A 26,677-nucleotide genomic window follows, 5' to 3' on the forward strand; every position below is an offset into this window, starting at 1 on the left:
TGTTTTGCTACTAAAGAGAGAAACTGTCATTTCCTTTTAAAATAGAGGTAAGTCCCAGCTGGGATGCAACAGCTACTTTGAAATTAGTCCCATAAAGGACTTTTACAACTTACGTGAAGAAACACATTCTGCCCCCACCTCTCCCTCCCCTATAAATTAACTAGCAAAATCCATAGCAACATACTGAAGAATTATAGGTAAGAAGCATAAAGGATGTCAGCTCATTCTAGTCCAGAATTTCTTTAGGAAAAGTGTATACATTGTTTTAACAGGTCCATACTTCTAAATTATTACAAACTTTATTGTTCCTGGTTACCTGGCCCAAAAGCAATAAAGTCACTCTTCAGGGTAGGGACAGTGTCTGGAGTCTGGCTGCCTGAAGCAGGAAAACAGGGATGTTACACACATGTTTGCTAAAATTCTCAGAGTCTTACTAAAACATGTTAGAATGTAAGGTTTTGATTTTTACAACAAATGAGAGGAACTCTTTGTTTTTGGCCCATGGATATTTCCCACTGCCCACTGAAATGTCTGGCGCACAATAGTTGCTTGATGAATATTTATGAAATAAATGACTGGAAGAACACATTCTCTGGTAAACTGATTAAACAGGATATCAGGATTAATTTATAGTTACTCAGTTTCCCAACAGATTGTGAACAACTTTAGAACACATCAGCTTCATCCTTTTCATTTTAAATATGGAGAATTTGATGCCCAGAAAAGTGCAGTGTCAGCTACTTATCCTCAAAGGGACCAATATCAACATGGTCCTGAAGGATCGGCAGATGTTATTCCAGAGAACCTGACCTACATGCCCAAGTGTACAAAGTATAAGCCAGATACAGCACTGGTGAAGAATTTTACTCCAGATTATATCACATGTTTCAGAATTGTTAAAATCCAGTTCTCTTGATGCTCAGGTCAGTTAATTTCTTTTAGTGCCGATTGTGGTCCGGTTTTGCAATACGAAATTCCTCTTGAAAAAAAATACATTGGTCGTCCCTTACCTGTGGGGGATGCATTCCAAGCCTCCCAGTGAATACCTGAAAAAGTGGATAGGACTGAATCCTGTATATTCTGTTTTTTTTTTTCCTATTCATACATATTTATGGTAAAATTTAATTTATAAAATAGGCACAGTAAGAGATTAACAACAATAATAATAAAATAGAGTAATTATAGCACTAACTGTAATAGAAGTTATGTAAATGTAGTTTCTCCCTCTCTCTCTCTCTTTCTCTCTCTCTCTCTCAGAATATTTTATTATACTATATTCAGCCTTCTTCTTCTTGGGATCATGACGGATGATAAAATGCCTGCATGATGAGGTGGAATCAAGTGGATGACACAGGTATTGGGATACAACATTAGGCTACTGCTGACCTTCTGAAAACGCTCAGAAGGAGGATCTCTGCTTCTGCAATCTGCCTGACTGCGGGAAACTGAAATCATGAAGAGCAAAACTGTGGAGGCGGGGGGATTATAGTAACTCACAACGCTCTTCTGTTCTTCCTCCCACTTAGACTATAAATCCAGGATCATTTGGACCTGAGGTTTCCTTCGGCTCTAAGCAGCATACTTTCCAATGGCTGCCTGTATTTGCTCCCTTACCACCCGCCCCTCCCCCAGTCCTTTCCCAGACCACACTTCCAGTACCAGTTCTTACTGGAGCTAGCAACTCAGTCAACAAGCATTTAATGAGAATCTGGTCACATGTGCACTAATTTGCAGTGTTCACAATCCTTCCTGTTCACACACTGGAGTCTGGGCAAGTTGGGTGAGGAAGTTTATAAAAGGCCAGGAAACTCCAGACCATACTTTCAACTAAAACAAATATGTTGTATTTCTAGGATTAGGTTTTGTTACCTCTTGGAAGAAGAGCAAGAATTTAAGAGAGTCATTTCTGCCAGTCTTAATAATCAACTTGCCTTATCCTGTAATTCCAGACTTCAAACATCAATACAGTCCCTGGTACATTCATTCTTCTGCTAAAAAGAAAGTAACTTCAATGATTTTTCAAAGCTGTATTTAAGATATACCTTTAAATCTAAGCAGTTTGGGGGAAAAGAGAAAGATGCTTTGCTTATTAACCAAGTATTTTATATCAAATGAAAATTTGGGAAGGTGTTCTTTTAGTTAGTAGGTATGACCTGTTTTTCTCCTGAATGTGGAAAACTGGCTGTACCACACAATACAAAAGTTTCAAATTTGACATTTTACTTTTCTAAGTACTTAGCAAATGAATATGTAACAGAATTTTTAATCCATAAAAAAGAATAATTTTCTAAATATTTCAAAATAGGTAAATAGATTCTAGGAAAAGAAGTTAAAAATAATGTGGAACTGTGCCAATTTGCCAGTTTAATAGACATGAACAAGATACAACTCATTTATAAAAACTTGCTGTTTTTATCCTAATAGCACAAAGAATAAAAAGAAAAAGAAAAGAGATAGTTTCTACTTGTTTCTGAAGATTGCAGGTAATATATATGTGGGAAGAATAAAAATCCTATAGACTGATAAATAGAAGGCTTAGGACTGGGATGCCTGGGTGGTTCAGTCTGTTAAGCATCTATCTGATCCTTGATCTTGGCTCAGTTCATGATCTCACTGTTTGGGAGATCGAGTCCTGTATTGTGCTGTCTGCTGTCAGCACAGAACCTGCTTCAGGTCCTCTGTCACCCCCCCCCCCCAGCCATCTCTGTCCTTCCCCTGCTCATGCTCTCTCTCTCTCAAAAATTAATAAACATTAAAAAAAATCTCAGGGCTAAAGACCACTTAAAGCTAACCATAATCCAGGGCTGTCTCCAAATAGAACAATAGCTCAAAGGTAGATTCATCCACTTTATATGAAAAAGATAAAAAGATTTAGCACTTGAATCTTCTTTATTCCCAAAATAGAGGCAAAGTTTAAAACAATGCTACTGCAACATTGGAGTTTTACTCACATTATTTAAATATATAATTCTATGTTGTGTTCACCTGGGAATGTAAAGGACTATGGAAGAGTTATTAAAGTGAATGACAGCTAAAGGCTTAGTCTATTATACAACAAAGACCAAGAAATCCTTGACCTTGATCTCCTATCAACAATTCTCCCTCCAGAGAACATAACCTTATGCCATCTGAAAGAATCATGGAGTGATTCCTGACATATATATGTACATATATGTACATATATATATATATGTACATATATATACATATATATATATGTACATATATATACATATATATAAATAAATATATAACTGTATATATTGGTTTGTTTTGTTAACCTACCCTTGACTCAAGTGTAGGAATTCTGGAATGAAGCATAGGCCACTCCAAACCATTACATATTTGGTATCTTCCTACATGTTTGGTGAAAATATATTAGCACCGAATAATTGAAAATTATAATCCCGGCCCAGCTTCAATGGGGGCTTTAAATTCTTTGGAAAACAGAGTGGTGTAAAATCAACAAATAAACCAAAACATCTTCAGGGGATTTTGTGTGGTGAATATATGTACATACACAGTTGAAGAAGTTGGTGCTCCATACTTCTTGATGACTGAATTTTCTGGTGCTCCTTGAGTGTCTAGGCAAGAGTATAGGTCTTAACCATCATAGTACCAGGTCTTATCCATGTCATTTCATGTGTTTAATGCAACCTTCTTTTTCCACATTGGAAAATTATGTTATAGGAGTGGGCAAGTGTGTGTGTGTCTGTGTGTGTGTGTGTGCACGTGTGCAGGTGAGCACACGTTCATATGAGGGAGTAAGATGTTGTTTTCGAATAAAATAATTGCAGAAATGTAGAAACACAGAAGGCTAATATTGAGGTCTTCCAGGGAGAAGATATCCTCCCTATCAGTGAAAATATCAAGAATGGTGTTGTAGACAGAATAGTCCTTTGAAATATCCTTGAAACCTGTGAATATGTTGCCTTATGTGGCAAAAGTAACTTTGCAGACATGATTAAGATTAGAATCTCGACGTAGGGAGATTATTCCGGATTACTGGGTGGGCCCAACTGAATCACAGGTATTCTTATAAGGGGGATTCAGGAGGATCAAAGTCAGAGAAGGAGATGTGACAATGGTAGCGGACTTAAAAAGATTTGAAGATGCTATATTGCTGACTTCAAAGATGAAAGAAAGAGGTACAAGCCAAGGGATTCAGGGTGCCTCTAGAAGCTGGAAAAGGTAACAAATGGACTCTTCCCTAGAACCTCCAGGAGCATAGTCCTTGATTTTAATGCATTTTCGTCCTTTTTGAGCTTCTGGACTTCAGAACTGGAAGAAAGTAAATTTGTGTGGTTTTAAGCCATTAGGTCTGTAGCAATTTGTTACAACAGCATAGGAAAATAGTGCAAATGAACATTATATATTGAGTGAGAGCATCTCTGGAGCTACATAGCTTACATTTGAAACCACATTACTGTGCAACATTGACCAATTTAATTTTAATTTTTATGTATCTCAGTTTCTTCGTCTGTAGAATGGGAATAATGATAGTAACTACTTCATAGGGTTAAAGCAGGAACTAAATGAACTAATATATGTAAAGCACCTAAACTATGAGTTTAGAATGAAAAATCGCTGTGTAAGTATTATTAATTATTATAATAATTGGAGCGATTGGTATATGTAGTAGTAAGTTGATTCTATGTAGCTGCCACCTGCTCAGTAGGTGAGTGAATTCCTGCTTGGTCCATCTGCACGATGATTTTCTGTCTACAGAGTATGGAAATACATTGCCTCCTAGTTTATTATTTTCCAGTTTTATTGGAATGGTTCATGGCCTATATCCTGCCACAAAGCAGGGCAAAGTTATTTTAAATCTTCCTGAGGCAAGAGGAGTATATTCAAGATCTCAAAATTAAATCAACAGAGAAAAAGTGCAATAAAAGTCAAATTGAAATCAAATATAAAGTCAGAGGCATAGGAGATGTCAACTTTGAGCAGCATTGAAAATATCAGATTTTGTTGCCTGAATGAAGAAGGAAAGTGACAGAGAAGTAGGGAAGGCAAATATTTGAAAATCTATACAAATTTATCCAAATCATGTTTTGTGGTCATGGAATTTCCCTAATCTGCTTTTAGTCCAGAAATCTTCCAGAAATCCAAGAATCTCTTTCCAATAGTCAACTGTTCATCTCTACCAATCTCCTCCCTGTATTCCTTATCTTGCTTGATTAATTGCACTAACATTCCATTCAGAAACTGGGAGATATCATCAACCGCTCCCTCATAACTAATGCCTAACCTGCCAAGTCTCATCAATGCACATGCCAAGCAAATCTCAATTGCCTCTATCTGCACTCCCATGGTTTAAACCATAACAGTTTCTCACCAGCTTCCTAACTGGTCGGTCTGCCTGTATTTTCAACATGTTTGAAAGAATCCTACACACTCTACTTGAGTTATCTTTATAAAACTCAAATTTGTTCACACCGCTCCTCTGGTTAAACTACTTTAACAGATCCATATCAACTGCAGGACTAACCCAACACTTCTTAGCAAGGATTTTAATATTCCGGCTGTGTCTACTTTTTCATCCTCATGGCTCTCTGTCTGCTAATTCCTAGGTGACTGTACTCTAAATTATCTCTTGATCTTACTCAAACATACAATTCTTTCTCATTCTTTTACAGGACTGTATTTACTCTCCCTTTTCCTAAGTGCTCATCATCCATTATACATCTGGCACATTCTTATTCATCTTTCAGACGGTGCTAAATGTTGCCACCTTTGCAAATAGCCTGAGTCTTCCCTTATTGCAAGATGTTTGTAACGTGTGTGTTAATAACTGGTATGAATCTTATTTAAGTATGCAAGAACTCAGTGTGCAAGAAATATATATTACTTTTTTGTAACACAATTTAATTTTATTTTCAGCACTCATTTTGTCAATGCAGGAGAAAATTGTTTTAAGTCAGTTCAGGCTCCCTGCCTCTTTCCTGGGGTTGTTTTAAGTTTTAGGTTAAATAATTCCAAGTACTTAGGGGTGGGGAACCACATTTTTAACTCTTCCATCCGTGCATTGCTGCATGTAATCCTTAGTCATCAGACCATTCAGCTCTACGCTGAAATTCCTACTCTTGTAGTCCTTGCAAATCAGTTTGTTATTGCCTATTAATATAAATTGTTTCCATGACATGTTAAGATCACAGAAATTGCTGCAACGTTTTCTATGGTTTCTAGGCCAGAGGTCATAATCCCAAAACTCTAACCATAGACGAGACGTACATGATCAATCTCTTTATCCATTTCCACAACCTTTCCAACCTTTGTTCTTATAACATCTTCTCCATCTCCCTTCTCTCCTTTTGGGAGAAATCATGGAAAACGGAATCATTTTCCCTTCACATATTTTTATCTATATCTCAAATCTTCTCCATAACCCTCAAGGCCTCAAGTATCTGAAAACCAAAGCTAAGAGGAAGCTCAAACATTTTCTCCTTTTAAAATTATTTTTGTTTTGGTTGTTGTGCCTATTGTGGTCACTGTGTTTTTGTTTTGACACTCCCCTCCAGGAAGTGATGAAGACAACAAAGTCTTTCTGCTGACTCTGCAAGCAGAAATAATCCAGGTGGGAATAAATCCAGGTGGGAAACACAAAAGGAAACATAATTATCTTTACAATAGTATTCTGCTCAACAGCACAACTAAGATATGAAACAGTGACAAGTGGCAGGGTCCAAATCCACTAATTTCTATCAAAGCTGTTTAAGGACAAATTGTGAAGTGGAAGAAGTTGGTCTTGGGACATCATATCTCTTCCATCATCTCATCAATAAACTCTCCTCTCATTTTGGTTTGCTGGTTTTCTCCTGAATCCACCAAAATATGCTTCCACGAAAGGCTCATTCAGCAGTGATTTACTACTAATTATAAAAGCTTTAGTAGTAGTAAATTCACAACAGTTGATTTTTGCATGTTATCTCATACACATTACAGAAGTTACATGCATAAGCTAATGTGGGGAGGGGCAGGGAGAGAGTTAAGAAAGAATATGTACTCTGATTCTGAAGGAAAAAAACAAATCCTTTCTCTTTTGTCCATGGTGCACAAGGGGCCAGACCAAGAAGCTAGCTATGAAAACAGACATACATGAGATTACACCAGCCACAAATTTCGTTGTCTGCTTGTAGGCAATCAGAAAGCATAATTGCTAGTAATTCTTTTTTTGACCAACTTGTTATCTAGTTGTGCCAGGGGTCACTTTGGGTTCACTTACTCATCATAATTTGGAAGAATAATTTTGTGGGTCTTCTCTATATGCCAAGCACCAGCTGCCAGGTTTGATTTACATGGTTACAAAGGATAATATATTTTTTTATTATTCCCATATGAGTGTTTATGCATAAGGAGTTTTTATACTATCAGGGTACAATGAAACATGCTAAATATATAAAAACATTACTTTTTAACCATACTGGGCATATTAAGCCAAAAATTACCAACTTTCAGAAAAAATAATGTGCCTAAAGATGATTGTAGATAATGCTCAGGCTTAGGAAAAAATGTCACTTTCATAGAAAAGAAGCCAAATTATTATTATTTTTTTTTTTTTTTTTTTTTTAAAGCAGAACTTTTTTTTTTTTTTTTTTTAATTTTTTTTTTTCAACGTTTATTTATTTTTGGGACAGAGAGAGACAGAGCATGAACGGGGGAGGGGCAGAGAGAGAGGGAGACACAGAATCGGAAACAGGCTCCAGGCTCTGAGCCATCAGCCCAGAGCCCGACGCGGGGCTCGAACTCACGGACCGCGAGATCGTGACCTGGCTGAAGTCGGACGCTTAACCGACTGCGCCACCCAGGCGCCCCTATTATTATTATTATTATTAAATACATTATTTCTAGTCCTTTATTACACTTGGTAAATATTAAATATTTTTAAATGGACAATTTCTATATGTAATATGCACCAATGAAACACATATTTGAAAGTTTTAAATTGTCATTCCCAAATTTAGAAGCCAAGGGCAACTTTTTGGTTCATGCATAAGGCCAAGAACAAAACCTTGAAATAGACCCAAACCATCTCAGGGTTTAAATATCCTTGTTTTTCCAGCTGTGCACTCTAGAAGAGCCTACAGATATCTAACAGTTTACACTTTACAGATTTCACTGGAAGGGGAAAAGTTGTTTTTCATCACAGAAAACTACTTTTGGTAAATATAAATAGAAATAAAACCAGAAGGTGCACTTCAGTGTTTAAAGGGAATATTTTATCTATTTATAAAATTCATTTTTTATTTTCATCTGATTTTGACTTGAATAGCTTCCAATTCCATTTGCGTACTTTGTCTAGGCTTTGTGGTTTCCTTCCTTTAACTTATGGCTAAGGTAGTGCATCTACTGAAAATTTTCAGAACCCCATGTCTTAAGATAATTAAATGTTCTCTTCCTTTGGTTCATTGCTTGTCTACTGGAAGCTTCTTAATTCAAAAGACAAAAACATCAACACTTAAGAAAGGCATTAACTAGCTCTACTTGCCACCTTTAAGAGAATTTAAATCCCTTTACAAATTAAATTATGAGTAAATTCCATTCATTCAGAAAACTAGTTACCTGTAATAAAAAAAAAAAAAAAAAAAAAGAACCTGATTTATTCCTGGTAGTTTTCCTTCATTTTTTGACACTGACCAATAGGCAGAGATTATATTTGCCACAGAGTGATGAAAGTTATCAAAATACATACACATGCCAGGGTCCTTACTCAGTATAATTTCCAAAATTCTGAAAGTCCATTATCTGAAAGATACTAGGGATATATAGATAAGTAAATGCCAGATCTAAATTTTCCTAAGAGTTCAAATTAGCATTTTCAAAACCATCTTTAGAGTTTTCTAGATATGCACTTGATTTCACAAAATAGCTAATTTGGATTATAAAATTGGTTATTGCCATTTTTATTTCAGCAAATAATTCAAGAAGAAATTATTTGATTGACTTACACTTTACATATGTATATACCTATATCTATATCTGTATCTATATATAACTATATTTGTATTGTGCCTATATTTATACACAAAGATAAAGTAGCATTTGGTTATTGTGTGATACAATATTTTGTCCACTAGATGGGTCTCACTTTCATATTTTTCAAAATAAGACACCTATTTTTCTGTATTCATTCCAGTTGACCTCAGAGAGCTACCTATTGGAGTTAAAAACAATACCCAACCAGTACTCTTCAAAAGGGCCAAGGTCACAAATCAAATGCCCAAAAAAGAAAAAAAAAAATTGAGGAACTGTTCCTACTGTAACTAAGGGTAAACTAAATAACAATTAAAGATAATGTGAAAGCCTGGATCCAATCTTAGAGCAGACAAAAAGACAGTAGGACAACAGCTGAAACTGAATGTCTGTATTTTCGTTAATAGTATTATAGTGATACCAATTTCCTGGTTTTGATCATTATATCATGGTTATGTGAGGTTATTATTAATAGAAGTGAGATGACAAATATGAAGGAAGTCTACTATTTTTTTTAATGTATTTTTATTTTGGGGGAGAGCCAAGAGGGGAGGGGCAGACAGAAGGGGACAGAGGACTTGAACCAGGCCCACAACTGACAGTTTGACAGCAGCGAGCCTGACGTGGGGCTTAAACTCACAAACTGCAAGATCATGACCTGGATCAAAGACAGACTCTCAACTGACTGAGTCACCCAAGTGTCCCGGAACTCTACTGCTTTTGCAAGTTTTTGTAAGTCTATAACTATTTAAAAATAAAAAAGTTTTTAAAAATCAATGTTCCAGAGTTAAAGTGAATGATAAATTAGAAAAAATAATTATCAGGAGTACTAAGACTAAGTACTGAAAAGTAAGAAAGACTCAAGAACTGAGATGCTAGAAAATGCTTAGGGTATGTTTTTTAAATCCTGCAGAACATGATCTTTTTTTTCTATTAATTTAAGGTGTAGCCTTAGTAGGGATCACAACTGCTGGTTTGGCCCATTGAAACAAAAATAATTAATCAAAGAAAACAAAGTAATATGGGTATGCTTCACATAGACCTTTCATCACATAATTTGATAATACTGTAATTTTTTCTTTATATTTTGAATTATTGCTCAGTTAGTGCCGATATCTAATTTTTTTCTGTTAGAAAATACATGTAGATAGTATGTTTTCTGAACTTGTAATTACGTGAAAATTAATTATTCTTGCCTTTGTAAGTAAATATCTAAATCAATTTATAATTATCAGTTGAAACATACTTTCCTCAAATTTTTGAAGTTTGTTTTTAGTTACCTAATTTATTTTTTCCTGCCAATAAACTTTTGGAATTCTATCTAGGTCATAGAGATTTAAAATGTTACTAGTATATATCTAGTATATGTCTCTTCTTACTATTGTTATTATATTATTATTATTATTATTATCATCAATGTTACTTGGGACATATTAATAATGAATACTTTTAATCTCTAGATACATGCTTTTATTTATCACAGTGAAGTTTCATTCCATAAATACTATGGTTGCTCACGTTTTGTTTGTCCTGGTTTATTCTTTAGAAACATTTATATGTTGGATCTATGTTCTCTATCCTTCAGATCTAGTAATACATGACCCCTCCTTACTTGCTTCCTTCCTTCTTTTTTTCTTTCTTTCTTTCTGTCCTTTCCTCCTTTGTCTATCCCCCCCAACCTTTGCTATTCTAGTTTCTAAATTCTAGAAGAGTTTATAATTTTTTCTTTATTAATGATTTGGATTGTTTACATTCTTTGACTGAATATCTAATGCATAAAGTATATTTTGATTTGGCTATTGATATTTTGACTACTGTGTTACTTTTCAACTTTGCTCAGGCACATCACAATTGTGTGTCCCTAAAGAATATCATAATAGCTTCTGACATTTGCCAAAGTTATATATCTCCTATCTTGCTTTAACCTTCATTAGTAATATTTTCTAAATTCTTTTGAAAACTGCAACTCCTTGAATGCAACATAGATACTTTAAAGGGGATATTGATAAACTGCAAAGCTATCAGAAATTAGTAAAGATGGACAGAACTTCCAAACTATGCCACGAAAGAATGAATAAAAGCACGAAAGCTTAAGAATAAAAGACTCTGTTCAGACTATGTTGCTGCATACATGGATATACCCAGGTGAGAAAAATTGTATAGCACATATATATGCATAATGAGTACAACTAAAACTGGGGCAATCTAAATTAAATCAATAGATGGTTATCACTGCCAATATTTTGATTGTAATATTATACTATAGTTTTGCAAAATATTACCATTGGGGGAAACTGGGAAAAATATACAAAGAATATCTCATTTTATTTCATACAATTTCATATGAATCTATAGTTACTTCAATTAAGAAAAATATGTGAAAGCAAAATAAAGATATTCTCCAATTTTAAAAGAGAGCCAGAGAGCCAGAAAGAGGAGTCTGAAATGAAAAGAAAATAAATCTATTTTGTGTGTTTCCTGGTCAAGAATTTTTTTTCTATAAAAGGCCAGACTGCAAATATTTTAGGCTTTGTGGGCCATAAGTTATCTGTTACTACTCATCTCTGCCTGTGTCACAAAAGCAGCCATTGTGAATAAATATAACGAGCATAGCTGTGTCCCAGTAAAACTGTATTTATAGACACTTAATTTGAATTTGTTTAATTGTCCTATGTAATTAAATATTAGTCTTCCTTCGATTTTTCTCAATTATTTAAAAATGTAATATCTATTCTGTGGGGCACCTGGATGACTCAGTCAGTTAAGCATCCGACTCGGTTTTGGTTCAGGTCATGATCTCAGAGTCTGTGGGATCCGGCCCTGCACAGAACCTACTTGGGATTCTCTCTCTTTCTGCCCCTCCCCTGCTCACACACAAACTCTCTCTCTCCCTCAAAATAAAATAAAATAAAATAAAATAAAATAAAATAAAAAGTAAGTAATACCTACTCTAAAAACTATAAGATGCTGATGAAAGAAATAGAAGATGATATAAATAAATGGAAAGATATAGCATGTTCATGAATTGTTAGGATGAATATTCTTAAAATGTTCATACTACTCAAAGTCATCTATAGGTTCAACACAATCCCCATCAAAATACCAATAGTATTCTTCACAGAACTAGAGCAAAAAAATCCCCAAATTTGTATGGAACCACAAAAGACTGAATAGCTAAAGCAATCTTGAGAAAGAGGAATAAAGCTGGAGGTATCACAATCCCATATTTCAAACTAACTACAAAGCTATAGTACTGAAAATAATATGTCATAGGCATAGAAATAGACCTATGTATGTATCAATGGAACAAAAAAAAAAGAGTCCAAAATAAAGCCATATTTATACGGTCAACTGATCTACAACAAAGGAATCAAGAATATACAATGAAGAAGAGAAGAGACAGTATCTTCAATAAATGGTGTAGGAAGACTGGACAGCTATATGCAGAAGAATGAAACTGCACCACTTTCTTGTATCATACCATACCTAAATAAATAAATAAATAAACAAACAAATAAAAGCACAATGGATTAAAAAGCTAAAAGTAAGACCTGAAGTTATAAAACTCTTCAAAGAAAACAGAGGCAATAAACTCATGGACATCGACCATAGCAACATTTTTCTGGATGTGTCTCCTCAGGCAATGGAAACAAAAGAAAAAATAAACTACTGGGACTACATCAAAATAAAAATGTTTTTGCATAGAGAAAGAAATAATGAAACAAAAAGACAACCTAGTGAATGGTAGAAGATATTTGCAAATTATATATTCAATGAAGGGTTAATTACCCAGAATATATAAAGAACTCTTACAACTCAACACCAAAAAAACAAACTGATTTAAAAATGGGCAGAGGACCTGCAAATTTTTTTCAAAGAAGACATACAGAAAGCCAACACGCACATGAAAAGATGTTCAACATCACTAATCATTAGGGAAATGCAAATCAATACCACCTCACACCAGGGGCGCCTGGGTGGCTCGGTTGGCATCCAACTTCAGCTCAGGTCATGATCTCACAGTTTGTGGGTTTGAGCCCCCCGTGAGGCTCTGTGCTAACAGCTCGAAGCCTGGAGCCTGCTTCAGATTCTCTCTTTCTCTCTCTCTCTCTCAAAAATAAACATTAACAAAAAAGTACCACCTCAACCTATCAGAATGGCTAGTATCAAAAAGAAAAGAGATAAGAAATAACAAGTTTTGACGAGAATGTGGAGAAGAGGGAACTCTCATGCATTGTTTGTGGGAATGTAAATTGGTGTAGCCATTATAGAAAACAGTATGTAGTTTGCTCAAAAAATTAAAAGTAGAAATACCATATGACCTAGCAATTCCACTTCTAGATATTGACCCAAAGAAAATGAAAACACTAATTTGAAAAGACATATGTTCCCCTATGTTTATTGCAGCATTATTTACAATACCCAAGATATAAAAGCAACCTGTGTCTATCAATAGATAAATGGATACAGATGGTGTGGTATATATACACAATGGAATATTACTCAGCCATAAAAAAGAATGAATCTTGACATTTGTGACAACATGGATGGACATATAGAGTATTACATTAAATGAAATAAGTCAGAAAAAACAAATACCATATAATTTCACTTACATGTGGAATATAAAAATAAAACAAACAAATAACAACAAGACAAAAACAGAAACAGACTCATAAATACAAAAAAAAAAAAAAAAAAAAAAAAAAAAAAACCAAAAAACCTAGCAGTTGCCAGAAAGGGTGTGGGAGGGTGGATGGGCAAAATAGGTGAAGGGAATTAAAAGAGACACAAACTTCCAGTTATAAAATAAATAAGGGGCACCTAGGTGGTTCATTCAGTTAAGCATGATTTCATGCTTCAAGATTTCACTTTCAAGAGCTGACTCTTGATTTCAGCTCCAGCATGATCTCTCAGTTCATAAGATCAAGCCCCAAGTCAGACTCTGCACTGACAGCACAGAGCCTGCTTGAGATCTCTCTCCCCCTCTCTCTCTGCCCCTCCCCTGTACTCTCTCTCTCTCAAAAATAAATAGAAATTATTTTTTTTAAAAGGGAAAGATACAAAATCTATGCTGCCACTTTAAAATACATTTTACAAAAAGCAAAATTATAAAGGAAATTAACAAAAGAAATACACTATTAAAGATAATAGTGGGAATCAATGAAATACAAAACAGATCAGCAACAGTAACTAAAATCAATAGTCAAAATCAGTTCTTTGATGTGGTTAATAAAATTGTTAAATTCCTAGGAAGATTGATCATGAAAAATAAAAAAAGAGAGAAATACACACAATACCAATATCATGATAAGAGAGAATATCACTACAGATGATATTAATATTTAAAATGTTATAACAACATTGTGCCAATGAAACTGACAGGTGAAATGCATATATTCCTTAAAAATCACAGCTTACCAAATTGGAATAAAAAAAAGAAAACCAAAGTAGCCTTATATCTGTTGTTGAATTTTTTTAGTCAAGAAAAATATGTGAAAAATACAAGAAAAATGTAAAATTTTTCAAGAAAAATACAAAAAATTTCCAGACACAGAGCTTCACTGATGAATTATATAAGGCATTTAAGGAAGATACAATATGGTATTATGCAAAGCTTTTGGTAAATTATAAGAGGAGAGGACACTCTCCTGACAGCATAGAGCCCACTTGGGATTCTCTCTCTTCTCTCTCTTTCCTCCACTGCTTTCAAACTAAATAAACTTTAAAAATATTATTTTAAAAATTATTAAAAATAAAATAAATAAGTCATGGAGATAAAAAGTACAGCAAAGGGAATATAGTTAATAAAATTATAATACCATTGTTTGGTGACAGATGATAACTACATTTACCATGATAAGCAATTCATAAAGTTTATAATTATTGAATCACTATGTTATACCCCTGAAACTAATATAATATTGTGTGTCAACTATACTTCAATTAAAAATTTAAAAAAATTTCTTTAATTGTGCTAAAAGCAAGGCAAATGAGCATAATTACAGTTCTGCAACATTAAGGAAATAATCAAATTCATCGAAAACTTTTAAAATTGTATGTGGTAAAATACTCAGGCAAGGAGAGAATCATGAAAGCAGCAAGGGAAAAAAAGTCCCTAACATACAAGGGAAGACAGATTCATGTTTGCAGCAGACCTATCCACAGAAACTTGGCAGGCCAGAAAGGAGTGGCGGGATATAGTCAGTGTGCTGAATCAGAAAAATATGCAGCCAAGAACTATCCAGCAAGGCTGTCATTCAAAATAGGAGAGATCAAAAGTTTCCCAAACAAAAATTAAAGGAGTTTGTGACCACTAAACCAGCTCTGCAAGAAATTTAAGGGGACTCTCTGAGGGGAGAAAAGATGAAAAAAAAAAATATATATATATATACCAAAAGCAACAAAAGATTAGAAAGGACCAGAGAACACCGCCAGAAACTCCAACTCTACAAGTGTCATAATGGCAATAAATTCATATCTTTCAGTACTCATTCTAAACGTCAATGGACTCAATGCTCCAATCAAAAGACATAGGGTAAAAGAATGGATAAGAAAACAAGACTTATTTATATGCTGTTTACAAGAGACCCACTTTAGACCTAAAGACACCTACAGATTGAAAATAAGGAGATGGAGAACCATCCATCATGCTAATGATCAACAAAAGAAAGCCGGAGTAGTCATACTTATACCAGACAATCTAGACTTTAAAATAAAGACTGTATCAAGAGATGCAGAGGGCATTATATCATAATCAAGGGGTCTATAGACCAAGAAGACCTAACAATTGTAAACATTTATGTGCCAAATGTGGGAGAACCCAAATATATAAATCAATTACTCACAAACATCAAGAAACTCATCAATAGTAATACCATAATAGTAGGAGACTTCAACACCCCACTCACAGCAATGGACAGACCTTCTAATAAAAAAAATCAACAAGAAAACAATGGCTTTGAATAACACATTGGACCAGATAGACTTAACAGATATATTCAGAACATTTCATTCTAAAGCAGCAGAATATACATTCTTCTCCAGTGCACATGGAACGTTCTCCAGAATAGACCATATACTGGGACACAAATCAGCCATAAGTAAGTACAAAAAGATCAAGATCATACTATGCATATTTTCAGACCACAATGCTATGAAACTCGAAATCAACCACAAGAACAAGTTTGGAAAGGTAACAAATACTTGGAGAACGAAGAATATCCTACTAAAGAATGAATGGGCTAACCAAAGCAGTTAAAGAAGAAATTAAAAAGTATATGGAAGTAAATGAAAATGATAGCACCACAACCCAAAACCTCTGGGACGCAGCAAAGGCGGTCATAAGAGGAAAATACATAGCAATCCAGGCCTTCCTAAAGAAGGAAGAAAGATCTCAGATACACAACCTAACTTTACGCCATAAGGAGCTGGAAAAAGAACAGCAAATAAAACCCAAAACCAGCAGAAGATAGGAAATAATAAAGATTAGAGCAGAAATTAATGGTATCGAAATGAAAGAAACAGTATTACAGATCAATGAAACCAGAAACTGGTTCTTTGAAAGAATTAACAAAAGTGATAAACCACTAGCCAGTTTGATCAAGAAGAAAAAGGAAAGGATCCAAATAAGTAAAATCAAGAATGAAAGAGGAGAAATCACAACCAACACAACAGAAATAAAAACAATAATAAGAGAATATTATGAATAATTATATGCCAATAAAATGGGCAATCTGGAAGAAATGGACAAATTCCTAGAAACATGTACACTACCAAAACTGAAACAGGAAGAAATAGAAAATTTGAACATACCCATAACCAGTAAGGAAATCAAATTAGTAATAAAAAATCTGCCAAAAAATAAGAGTCCAGGGCCAGATGGCTTTCCAGGGGAATTCTACCCACCATTTAAGGAAGAGTTAACACCTATTCTCTTGAAACTGTTCCAAAAAATAGAAATGGAAGGAAATCTTCCAAACTCTTTCTATGAAGGCAGCATTACCCTGATTCCAAAACCAGACAGAGACCCCACTAAAAATGAGAACTATAGACCAATTTCCCTGATGAACATGGATGCAAAAATCCTCAACAAGATATTAGCCAACTGGATCCAACAATACATTAAAAACAATTATTTACCACGACCAAGTGGGATTTATACTTGGGATGCAGGGCTGGTTCAATCTCCACAAAACAATTAACATGATTCATCACATGAATAAAAGAAAGGACAAGAACCATATGATCCTCTCAATAGATGCAGAGAAAGCATTTGACAAAATACAGCATCCTTTCTTGATAAAAACCCTCAAGAAAGTAGGGATAGAAGGATCATACCTTGAGATCATAAAAGCCATATATGAGTGACCCAACGCCAATATCATCCTCACTGGGGAAAAACTGAGAGCTTTCCCCCTAAGGTCAGGAATAAGACAGGGATGTCCACTCTCGCCGCTGTTATTCAACATAGTATTGGAAGTCTTAGACTCTGCAATCAGACAACACAAAGAAATAAAAGGCATCCAAATGGGCCAGGAGGAGGTCAACCTTTCACTCTTCGCAGATGACATGATACTGTATATGGAAAACCCAAAAGATTCCACCAAAAAACTGCTAGAACTGATTTCATGAATTCAGCAAAGTTGCAGGATATAAAATCAATGCACAGAAATTGGTTGCATTCCTATACACCAACAATGAAGTGACAGAAAGAGAAATCAAGGAATTGATCCCATTTACAGTTGCACCAAAAACCATAAAATACCTAGGAATATATCTAATCAAAGAGGTGAAAAATCTATACACTGAAAACTATAGAAAGCTTATGAAAGAAATTGAAGAAGACACAAAGAAATGGAAAAAGATTCCATGCTCCTGGATAGGAAGAACAAATACTGTTAAAATGTCAATACTACCCAAAGCAATCTACATATTCAAGGCGATCCCTATCAAAGTAACAGCAGCATTCTTCACCGAGCTACAACAAATAATCCTAAAATTTGTATGGAACCAGAAAAGACCCCGAAGAGCGAAAGCAATCTTGAAAAAGAAAACCAAAGCAGGAGGCATCACAATCCCAGACTTCAAGCTATGCTACAAAGCTGTAATCATCAAGACAGTATGGTACTGGCACAAGAACAGACACTCAGATCAATGCAACAGAATAGAGAACCCAGAAATGGACCCACAAACGTATGGCCAACTAAGCTTTGACAAAGCAGGAAAGAATATACAATGGAATAAAGACAGTCTCTTCAGCAAGTGGTGCTGGGAAAACTGGACAGTGACATGCAGAAGAATGAACCTGGACCACTTTCTTACACAATACACACAAATAAACTCAAAGTGGATGAAAGACCTCAATGTAAGACAGGAAGCCATCAAAATCCTCAAGGAGAAAGCAGGCAAAAACCTCTTTGATCTTGCCCGCAGCAATTTCTTACTCAACATGTCACCAACCAACACATGAAAAAATGCTCAACATCACTCATCATCAGGGAAATACAAATCAAAACCACAATGAGATACCACCTGACACCTGTCAGAATGGCTAACATTAACAACTCAGGCAACAACAGGCGTTGGCAAGGATGCAAAGAAAGAGGATCTCTTTTGCATTGCTGGGAATGCAAGCTGATGCAGCCACTCTGGAAAATAGTATGGAGGTTCCTCAAAAAACTAAAAATAGAACTACCCTATGACCCAGCAATTGCACTACTAGGCATTTATCCAAGGGATACAGGTGTGCTGTTTCGAAGGGACACATGCACCCCCATGTTTATAGCAGCACTATCAAAATTGGCAAAGTATGGAAAGAGCCCAAATGTCCATCGACGGATGAATGGATAAAGAAAATGTGGTGTATATATATATATATATATATATATATTATATATATATATATATATATTATATATATATATATATATATATATAATGGAGTATTACTCGGCACTCAAAAAGAATGAAATCTTGCTATTTGCAACTACATGGATGGAACTGGAGGGCGTTATGCTAAGTGAAATTAGTCAGAGAAAGACAAAAATCATATGACTTTACTCATATGAGGACTTTAAGAGACGAAACAGATGAACATAAGGGAAGGGAAACAAAAATAATATGAAAACAGGGAGGGGGACAAAAGAGACTCATAAATATGGAGAACAAACTGAGGGTTACTGGAGGGATTGTGGGAGCAGGGATGGGCTAAATGGGTAAGGGGCATTAAGGAATCTACTGAAATCATTGTTTCACTATATACCAACTGATTTGGATGTAAATTTTAAAAAGTAAAAAATAAAGTTAAAAAAGAAAATATGGTTAATATAAAAAAAATAAAATATGAAAGTATGCAGTAAATTCTATTTTAATGAAATAATCCATCCTAGGTTTAATCCTTATTCAATTCTAGTGTAGTTATTCTGAAAAAAACAAACAAAAAAAGCTAGGAAGACAATTATCCTAAATTCAAAATCATCAAGAACCCACTGTCATTACCAATAAAAAGTTTAAAATTAAAAATAATAATAATTAGTTAATTAAATACAAAAGTAATATCCATTCTTAGCTTGTGGGTCATAGAAAAATAAGCCACAGGATAGACTTTGGCTCAAGGGCTACAGTTTGCTGCCTCTTGCTGTAGAGAGAGATTTGGCTGAAAACTGGAGATGTTTACAAACAATGGAACTGAAGCTACATGGTCTGTTAAAATGGGTAGAGAGGATCTTCGCAAATTAGATGAGAGGCTGAAATGTGTAATCCAAGATGACTTCCAATTAGAAGAGTCTGATTTTTTGTTCTTTATCTGAAATGGGGTAATTTAAAGTGATGAAAGAAGATTTTTTTATTACATATTTAAAAGGAAATTTAAAAAAATTTAGCTCAAAACATTGACTAAATTTTCCAGGGACTTAAAGAACAAGCAATAAACAAACTGCTCTTACATTTCCTGAACCCAAAAGCTACCTCCAAAACCTGAATTATTCTTACTTTCTGATTCATATCTGGTATTTAGGAAAGTTCTTCACTAAGTTTATTCAAAGTTTATAGTGGAAGACACAGTTTTGCAAAGGAATTACCAAGTATTCAACAAGAGCTAACTATTCTTTCTGTTACCATTATTATTTGCAAATTTTTCACAAATAAAAGAAGGCCTAACCATGTCACACGAAACAAGAGATAATGAATCAGAGTACCCCCATACTCCACGGAGATATCTATGTATCAATGCAGAAATACTTGATTCCAAATTCTGGAAAGGTTTTTTTTGTTCCTCATTGGTGTGTACCTGAAACTCATTGGTGACAGCCTCGTCTCTATTTTAAGGCTTTGGGCTCTGTGTAAATGCCAGGCCTTTGGAAGAAACTCTGGACTGAACTGCATGAGTGGGGGCTGATTCAAGTTTTGTGATACTGAAACTATCACAACTATCTATTGTGTCCATCAATAGATAGATGGATACAGATGGTGTGGTATATATACACAATGGAATATTACTCAGCCATAAAAAAGAATGAATCTTGACATTTGTGACAACATGGATGGACATAGAGAGTATTACATTAAATGAAATAAGTCAGAAAAAACAAATACCATATAATTTCACTTACATGTGGAATATAAAAATAAAACAAACAAATAACAACAAGACAAAAACAGAAACAGACTCATAAATACAAAAAAAAAAAAAAACCCAAAAAACCTAGCAGTTGCCAGAAAGGGTGTGGGAGGGTGGATGGGCAACAGAAGTGACCTGATGCTTAAACTTCATGAACTAGTAAATTCACCTCTTTTCCAAAGAGCATTTTTGTTTACTTTTTTAAATTAAAAAAAAAAAAAATTTTAACATTTTTTTATTTTTTGAGAGACAGAGACAGAACATAAGCGGGGGAAGGGCAGAGAGAGAGGGAGACACAGAACCCGAAGCAGGCTTCAAGCTCCGAGCTGTCAATGCAGAGCCTGATGCAGTGCATGAACCTGCAAACCACAAGATTATGACCCAAGCCAAAGTCAAATGCTCAACTGACTGAGCCACCCAGGCACCCCTCAAAGAGCATTTTTGAAACAAAAGATGGAAAAATTGAGTTTTTGTGAATAATGAGATTTTCAGCATAACATGTTGAGCAGAAAATACTGGCAACTGGGGGAGGGGGTGGTGTTATCAATGACAAACCTCACTCAGAGTTTATTATTTACCCCTTTACTTTTAGGGCCTCTTCATTATTGGTGCCATAAAGAAAGAAAATGATGCTCTTCAGTTGCCTGTCAACTTAGCATTTCTAGCCCCAACAATTAAGGACGAAAAAAAACAAATAACCCAATGAAATATGTCTTGAAAATAAATAAACGTAGATTTTCAGTAAATAAAGACTATGCTGAGATAGGAAACAGTGATTGGATTCGTGAAAACATCTTTTAGAAGAGTATCATCTTATTTTAAAAATGATCAAGTCTTTAGTACCTAGGAAAGTGTAGATCTTTAAACCATCAGCCTTGTGTTCACTAAGGCAGTTCTGGTTTTCATGCCACTTGCCATTAAGCACACACACTGAAGCATGTAATTATAGCAGCATGCTGAGAACTGAACTGCTGCTACATAAGCATATGTCTTTTCCTAAATGCTCCCTGAGCAAGAGCTGATCGATGAGCATATCTTTGCAGTTCATGCCAGCATTTTTCAGTTAGGTCAATCAGATGTAACCGAATCTTTTAAGTCTTTGGCTGAATACTGTCATTTTTATCTATGCAGTCATATAGAGAAAAGTTATATTTATATTTTGCTTAACAGAATTTCACAAGATTCATAGAAGTTGCAGGAAATTTTGGGTGCAGCCTGACCTAGGCCTCATGCATGTGAATGTACGGTTATCTATACAATCAAAAGCAAAGCAATTCTCTATTAGCGGTTTTCAAGTGGGAGATAGTTACAGTTGTGAGCCAAATTTGGGGTCATTTTTCAAAAATAAAAATGGACAAAATGTATGATTAACACTTAAAAATTATGGCAGATTCAAGAGTGGCTACAATGCATCAGTTTCATAGGCTTGCATGGGTTGCATCTTCAGCCAGAGAAAAGGGGTGGTGTTATATACTAACTGAGCCAAGATTGTGCATAACTCATAATATTGGTGAAATCTTTAAATAGGGGCGTTAATTATTGACATAATCATTAACTGCTCTTAGAATGACTCACCTAAAACAACTCTGGCACGATTTCATATGTCTAACACTCCACAGCATATGACACATAGGAATTTCATCCACAGTGTCTACTGCATTGCAGGAAGTATGAGAACCACAGGCTTCAGAAATCTGAGGGCTAAGCCTCACCAATGCGTGCAAATCCGTAAATGCTCCAGGGATTGCTTACAGATAGAATAAACTCTGTCTCACACATATATCTCACAAATGTTTACAACATTTCAGTATGTAAGTGCTGTTTTCATTTCAGAGTTTCTGAATTCATGATAGATTTTTGACCTTCTGTGTTTTTACAAGTAATGGACACTAAACACACAATTACCATCCATGAAAGTTGGTGAAATATTTTGAGGTTTAAAAAAAAAAATCAGGTAGCCGAAAGTACTGGAAATCTTCAAAGGTATAATTGGTAACTAGGTGATAATATCTTCCTCCCCAGAACTCTTTTCCCAGGATTCTGGGCAGCAGAACTGAACTTCATAAAGCGGGTGCCCTTGGTACAAGTGCAGAGATGGGACCAATATTCCACTCAAGATTGTGTTTTCTCCTCCTTCTATACCAGTAGAATCATTCTCTTTTACTTGGCTAATGGAATTACTTTTCCCCAATATGATTTATGAACCAAATCTTTGCCTAAAAAAAAAAAAAAATGTGTGTTTCTACCCTAAATCTAACTGCTCAAAGTAGGTCCTTTTAACCTGAATAATCCCTCAGTGGCAACTAACTCATGTTAATGTTCTTTGATTTAAAACAAGTGTCATTTATATAGATGAATGGATAAAGAAAATGTGGTATATATATACAATGGAGTATTACTTGGCAATCAAAAAGAATGAAATCTTGCCATTTGCAACTATGTGGATGGAACTGGAGGGTATTATGCTAAGTGAAATTAGAGAAAGACAAAAATCATATGACTTCACTCATATGAGGACTTTAAGAGACAAAACAGATGAACATAACGGAAGGGAAACAAAACTAATATAAAAACAGGGAGGGGCACAAAACAGAAGAGACTCATAAATATGGAGAACAAACTGAGGGTTGCTGGAGGGGTTGTGGGAGGGGGGATGGACTAAATGGGTAAGGGGCACCAAGGAATCTACTCCTTAAATCATTGTTGCACTATATGCTAACTAATTTGGATGTAAATTTTAAAAAATAAAAAATAAGGTTAAAAAAAAAAACAATTGTGATTTATAGAGTGGAGGTAATAGCTCCATTTAAGATCCTACTATTATTAACACAGCAGGAGAGCTCTCAAAACAACAGCTTTTCAGCAGATAATATTATGAAGCAACCATTATATATAGCTCCATCCCATCACTGTTTTACACTGAATAATTTTGACGTATGACATTGAGTGAATTTAAGATATACATGTCACTTTGATACATTTATACATTGCAATATGATTACTGATACAGCAATATTTATCTAATTGTGGTACAATATTCATGTCTATGTTTATTATACCATGCATTAGGTTTCTATGGCTTATTTACTACTTGTTACAAATTTGTAGCCTTAAACACCATCACTCTTATCCCCCCTACCACATCCCCAGGTAACCACAATTTTACTCTGCTTTTTTACAGGTTTAACTCTTTTAGATTCCACATATAAGTGATGTCATACAGTATTTGTTTTTCTCTCATTTATCTCTCAGCATAATGTGCTCAAGTCCATCCATGGTGCTGCAAATGGGAGATTATTAGCCCATCATCTTTGAAAATGCCTAAAAAAACAGTATTTCATTAATGTGTAGGCTGCATACATATCTGAGTAAATTTCATGAACCAATTACATATAGACTTTTCTTTTTAAGAAATCACATTGTACACATTTTTACTACAGCCCTGTTTGGAAAGACTTATATAAGATACTGTGTCTCACATAGCATTAACATATTATAAATGAGAAATTCAACCATTTTGTGTTTCATTAAAAAAATTTCTTTTGTCTCACATAGATACTTAATAAAACTTTTTAAAACATTTTTTACATAATCAATTATTTGCAGCTTAATCCTAAAACCTTAACATTTAAAGGAGGAGTATCTTTATGTCTACTATTAAAATTCAGTGATATTTGACAGAAAAGTAAATGACATTTGTGGAAGGGAAGCAAATGTCCTTCATCTTTTTAAAAGCATGAGATATGTGACACGTAATTGAAATGATTATATTCCAGAAAGGAAAACAAATTATTTTATCTTTCTGCCTATCTGCACAAACATTCAATAAAGAAACGTTGAGTCATGAGTATAGTGCTACCTTGAAACACCATGGAGAGCTGTTTTTGAAAATCTATTCTTTAGGCCCTACATCAGTAAGTCACTGAAATTATGAGTAATATTTTCACCAAATAGATATTCAGAGCTCACCCGTAAGGCTTGTCCAGAGGGTAGGAATGAATATTTGAATATAAGAGCACAACAGATCCTTTGGAGTCATTTGGTAGAACCTTCTCATTTTATTGACTAGGAAACCTCACAACAGAGAGCTGATTTGTCCAAGATGACACAAAAATCGTAACAAATTTGGCCTTTCACTAACACATTGCTGCTTCTACTCTACCACCACTCCTTCCCCTTAGCCTGGGTTTAAATAAAGATGTAGAGGTTGTGGACCACAGTTTTAGTTGGTCTAATACTGTTAGTATTTTTGTTTCTTCCAATTCTGCTGTGAGTAAAAAATTACACACACTCCAGTTTTTGACTGAGTCAAACAAAATTTTGGCAATGTCTCTCTCCTTTTCCCAAGTCTTTTGTTTATTTTATGCTGTAGTGGTAAAGCCTGAGTTGGCAATAGTTAAGTGAGGACCCTGAATAAAAGATTGGCTCTTTGACTCCTCTGAATCAGCTGAGAGGACTAGATTAAAATATCTCCAGGGATGCTCCAAATAGAATAAGATGCAAGGCTCTTTCAGACCATTGAGAAAGGTATGATATTCCAGGACTCTGAGGCTGCTTACCTTTGCTCCAGTACTCTAGATAGATATGACAGGAGGAAATACAATAGGAAAAACAGAGACAGAAGGAATTGAGATGACTTCCCTGAGCCCAAGAAGGCATGTGCTGTTCTTATTCTAAATGCAAAGCTGTAAATCAACCTTTTCAAGACCAATGCTGTTTGAATTGATATTCACTGAAAGTGACCCAAGAGTTTCAGAAATATTACAACCACAAGGTTGCTAAGCATCCCTCTAATGTACACAAGGCAAGAATAAAGACTTTTAACACAAGCCAAGACTATTCAAATAGAAGGATCTCAAATGATCCTGAAAGCAACGTGACCTGAATGCTTCCAGACCCTAATAGGAATGGGTTCTGCCATTGTTGGCTTACAAATCAAAATGTTATGCAATGGTCTCTTCAAATTCAAAAACAATTCCACTTCATTTTCCCCTAGTTCCATTCATAAATACATTCTATTTTGCATTTATAGGATTATTACATAAATAAAGTTAGATAACTGAAGGCAAATGTTCTTACATAAAGAGGAAGGTTAATAAATAGTAAGATACTGCAATTTAAGAAATATTCAATTTTTATTATACCAAAATATATTGCTGTATCATTCTTAAGTTAAACTTGTGTTTACTGTGCTATATTAAGTGCCACAGGGCAAAGCAGACATTTCACTAGCAAAGTGTAAATGAAGCAAACTTATTTGGTCAAATATTTTTAAAATGCAGCTTTTTGTCTGTTTTTTTAATAAGCATTTCATTTTTATAAGTATTTCACATATCTCCATATGTGAATGTTTATATATTTAAAATGAAGGCACAGAAAAAGGTAGATATCTTTAATTTCAAAAGGGAAAAAATTCAAATGAAAGTGTTATCACTTATTTTAAGCCAAATCTTCACCATGACCCCTGGATATCCTAAGCTTTAACGAAATATTTTTTCAAGACTTTAAAATGTCTAAAGAGAAATTGAGAAGTCACAGTTTCCATCTAACAACTTTTCACTCTCACCAATCACTCCACTGAATTTATGCTAAAAAATCACCAATTAACCACAATTTTGTCAAATCTAATGGACCCTCTTAGCGACTCACTGTAAAAACAACATCCATGAACTTTCCACATAGTTGGTTTCTCCTTCCTAGAAACTCTCTTACCTTGGCTTCTGTGACACTAAATCCTCCTGGATTTTCTCTTTTCTTCCTTGGCCACTATTTCAAAATTTTCCTGCTTCTGTTCTGTGCAACATTTTAATGTTGGAGTGAGTCAGGACTCATTTTTATGCCCTGAATCTTCAGTTATCACTGTACAGTCTTGTCTCAGGTTAACTGGCAGCCTTCAATGTCATATTGTCATGTCATTTTAACATGGGAGAGTCCCCACAATCCCATCCCATAGACATTTTGGTGGAAAGGGAATGTAATAAAACTGAGTAAAGAGACAAGAGAACTTATTAAATCCATAATGCAGGAGGCTGAAGAAACATAGACCTAAGTGTTCTCTTATAGTGAAGACAGCAAGATTAT

General features: G+C 34.8%; 2 long non-coding RNA genes across 2 annotated transcripts in view; one reads left to right on the plus strand and one right to left on the minus strand.

The window, feature by feature from the left end:
- Nucleotides 1–1,930: 1,930 nt before the first annotated feature.
- Nucleotides 1,931–26,635, minus strand: LOC123610740. The gene is made up of 3 exons (XR_006718273.1): nucleotides 26,309–26,635; nucleotides 7,010–7,083; nucleotides 1,931–1,991 (listed from the first exon to the last, which is right to left on the minus strand). It is a non-coding gene; the product is annotated as an uncharacterized LOC123610740 (long non-coding RNA).
- LOC123610739 overlaps nucleotides 9,628–26,677 on the plus strand; it is a 77,005-nt gene continuing 59,955 nt past the window's right edge. The window contains exon 1 of the long non-coding RNA XR_006718272.1: nucleotides 9,628–9,708. This is a non-coding gene — a long non-coding RNA (uncharacterized LOC123610739). The remainder of the gene's footprint in view (nucleotides 9,709–26,677) is intronic.

Source organism: Leopardus geoffroyi, chromosome C2, assembly GCF_018350155.1.
Source record: "Leopardus geoffroyi isolate Oge1 chromosome C2, O.geoffroyi_Oge1_pat1.0, whole genome shotgun sequence".
NCBI classification, from domain to species: domain Eukaryota; kingdom Metazoa; phylum Chordata; class Mammalia; order Carnivora; family Felidae; genus Leopardus; species Leopardus geoffroyi.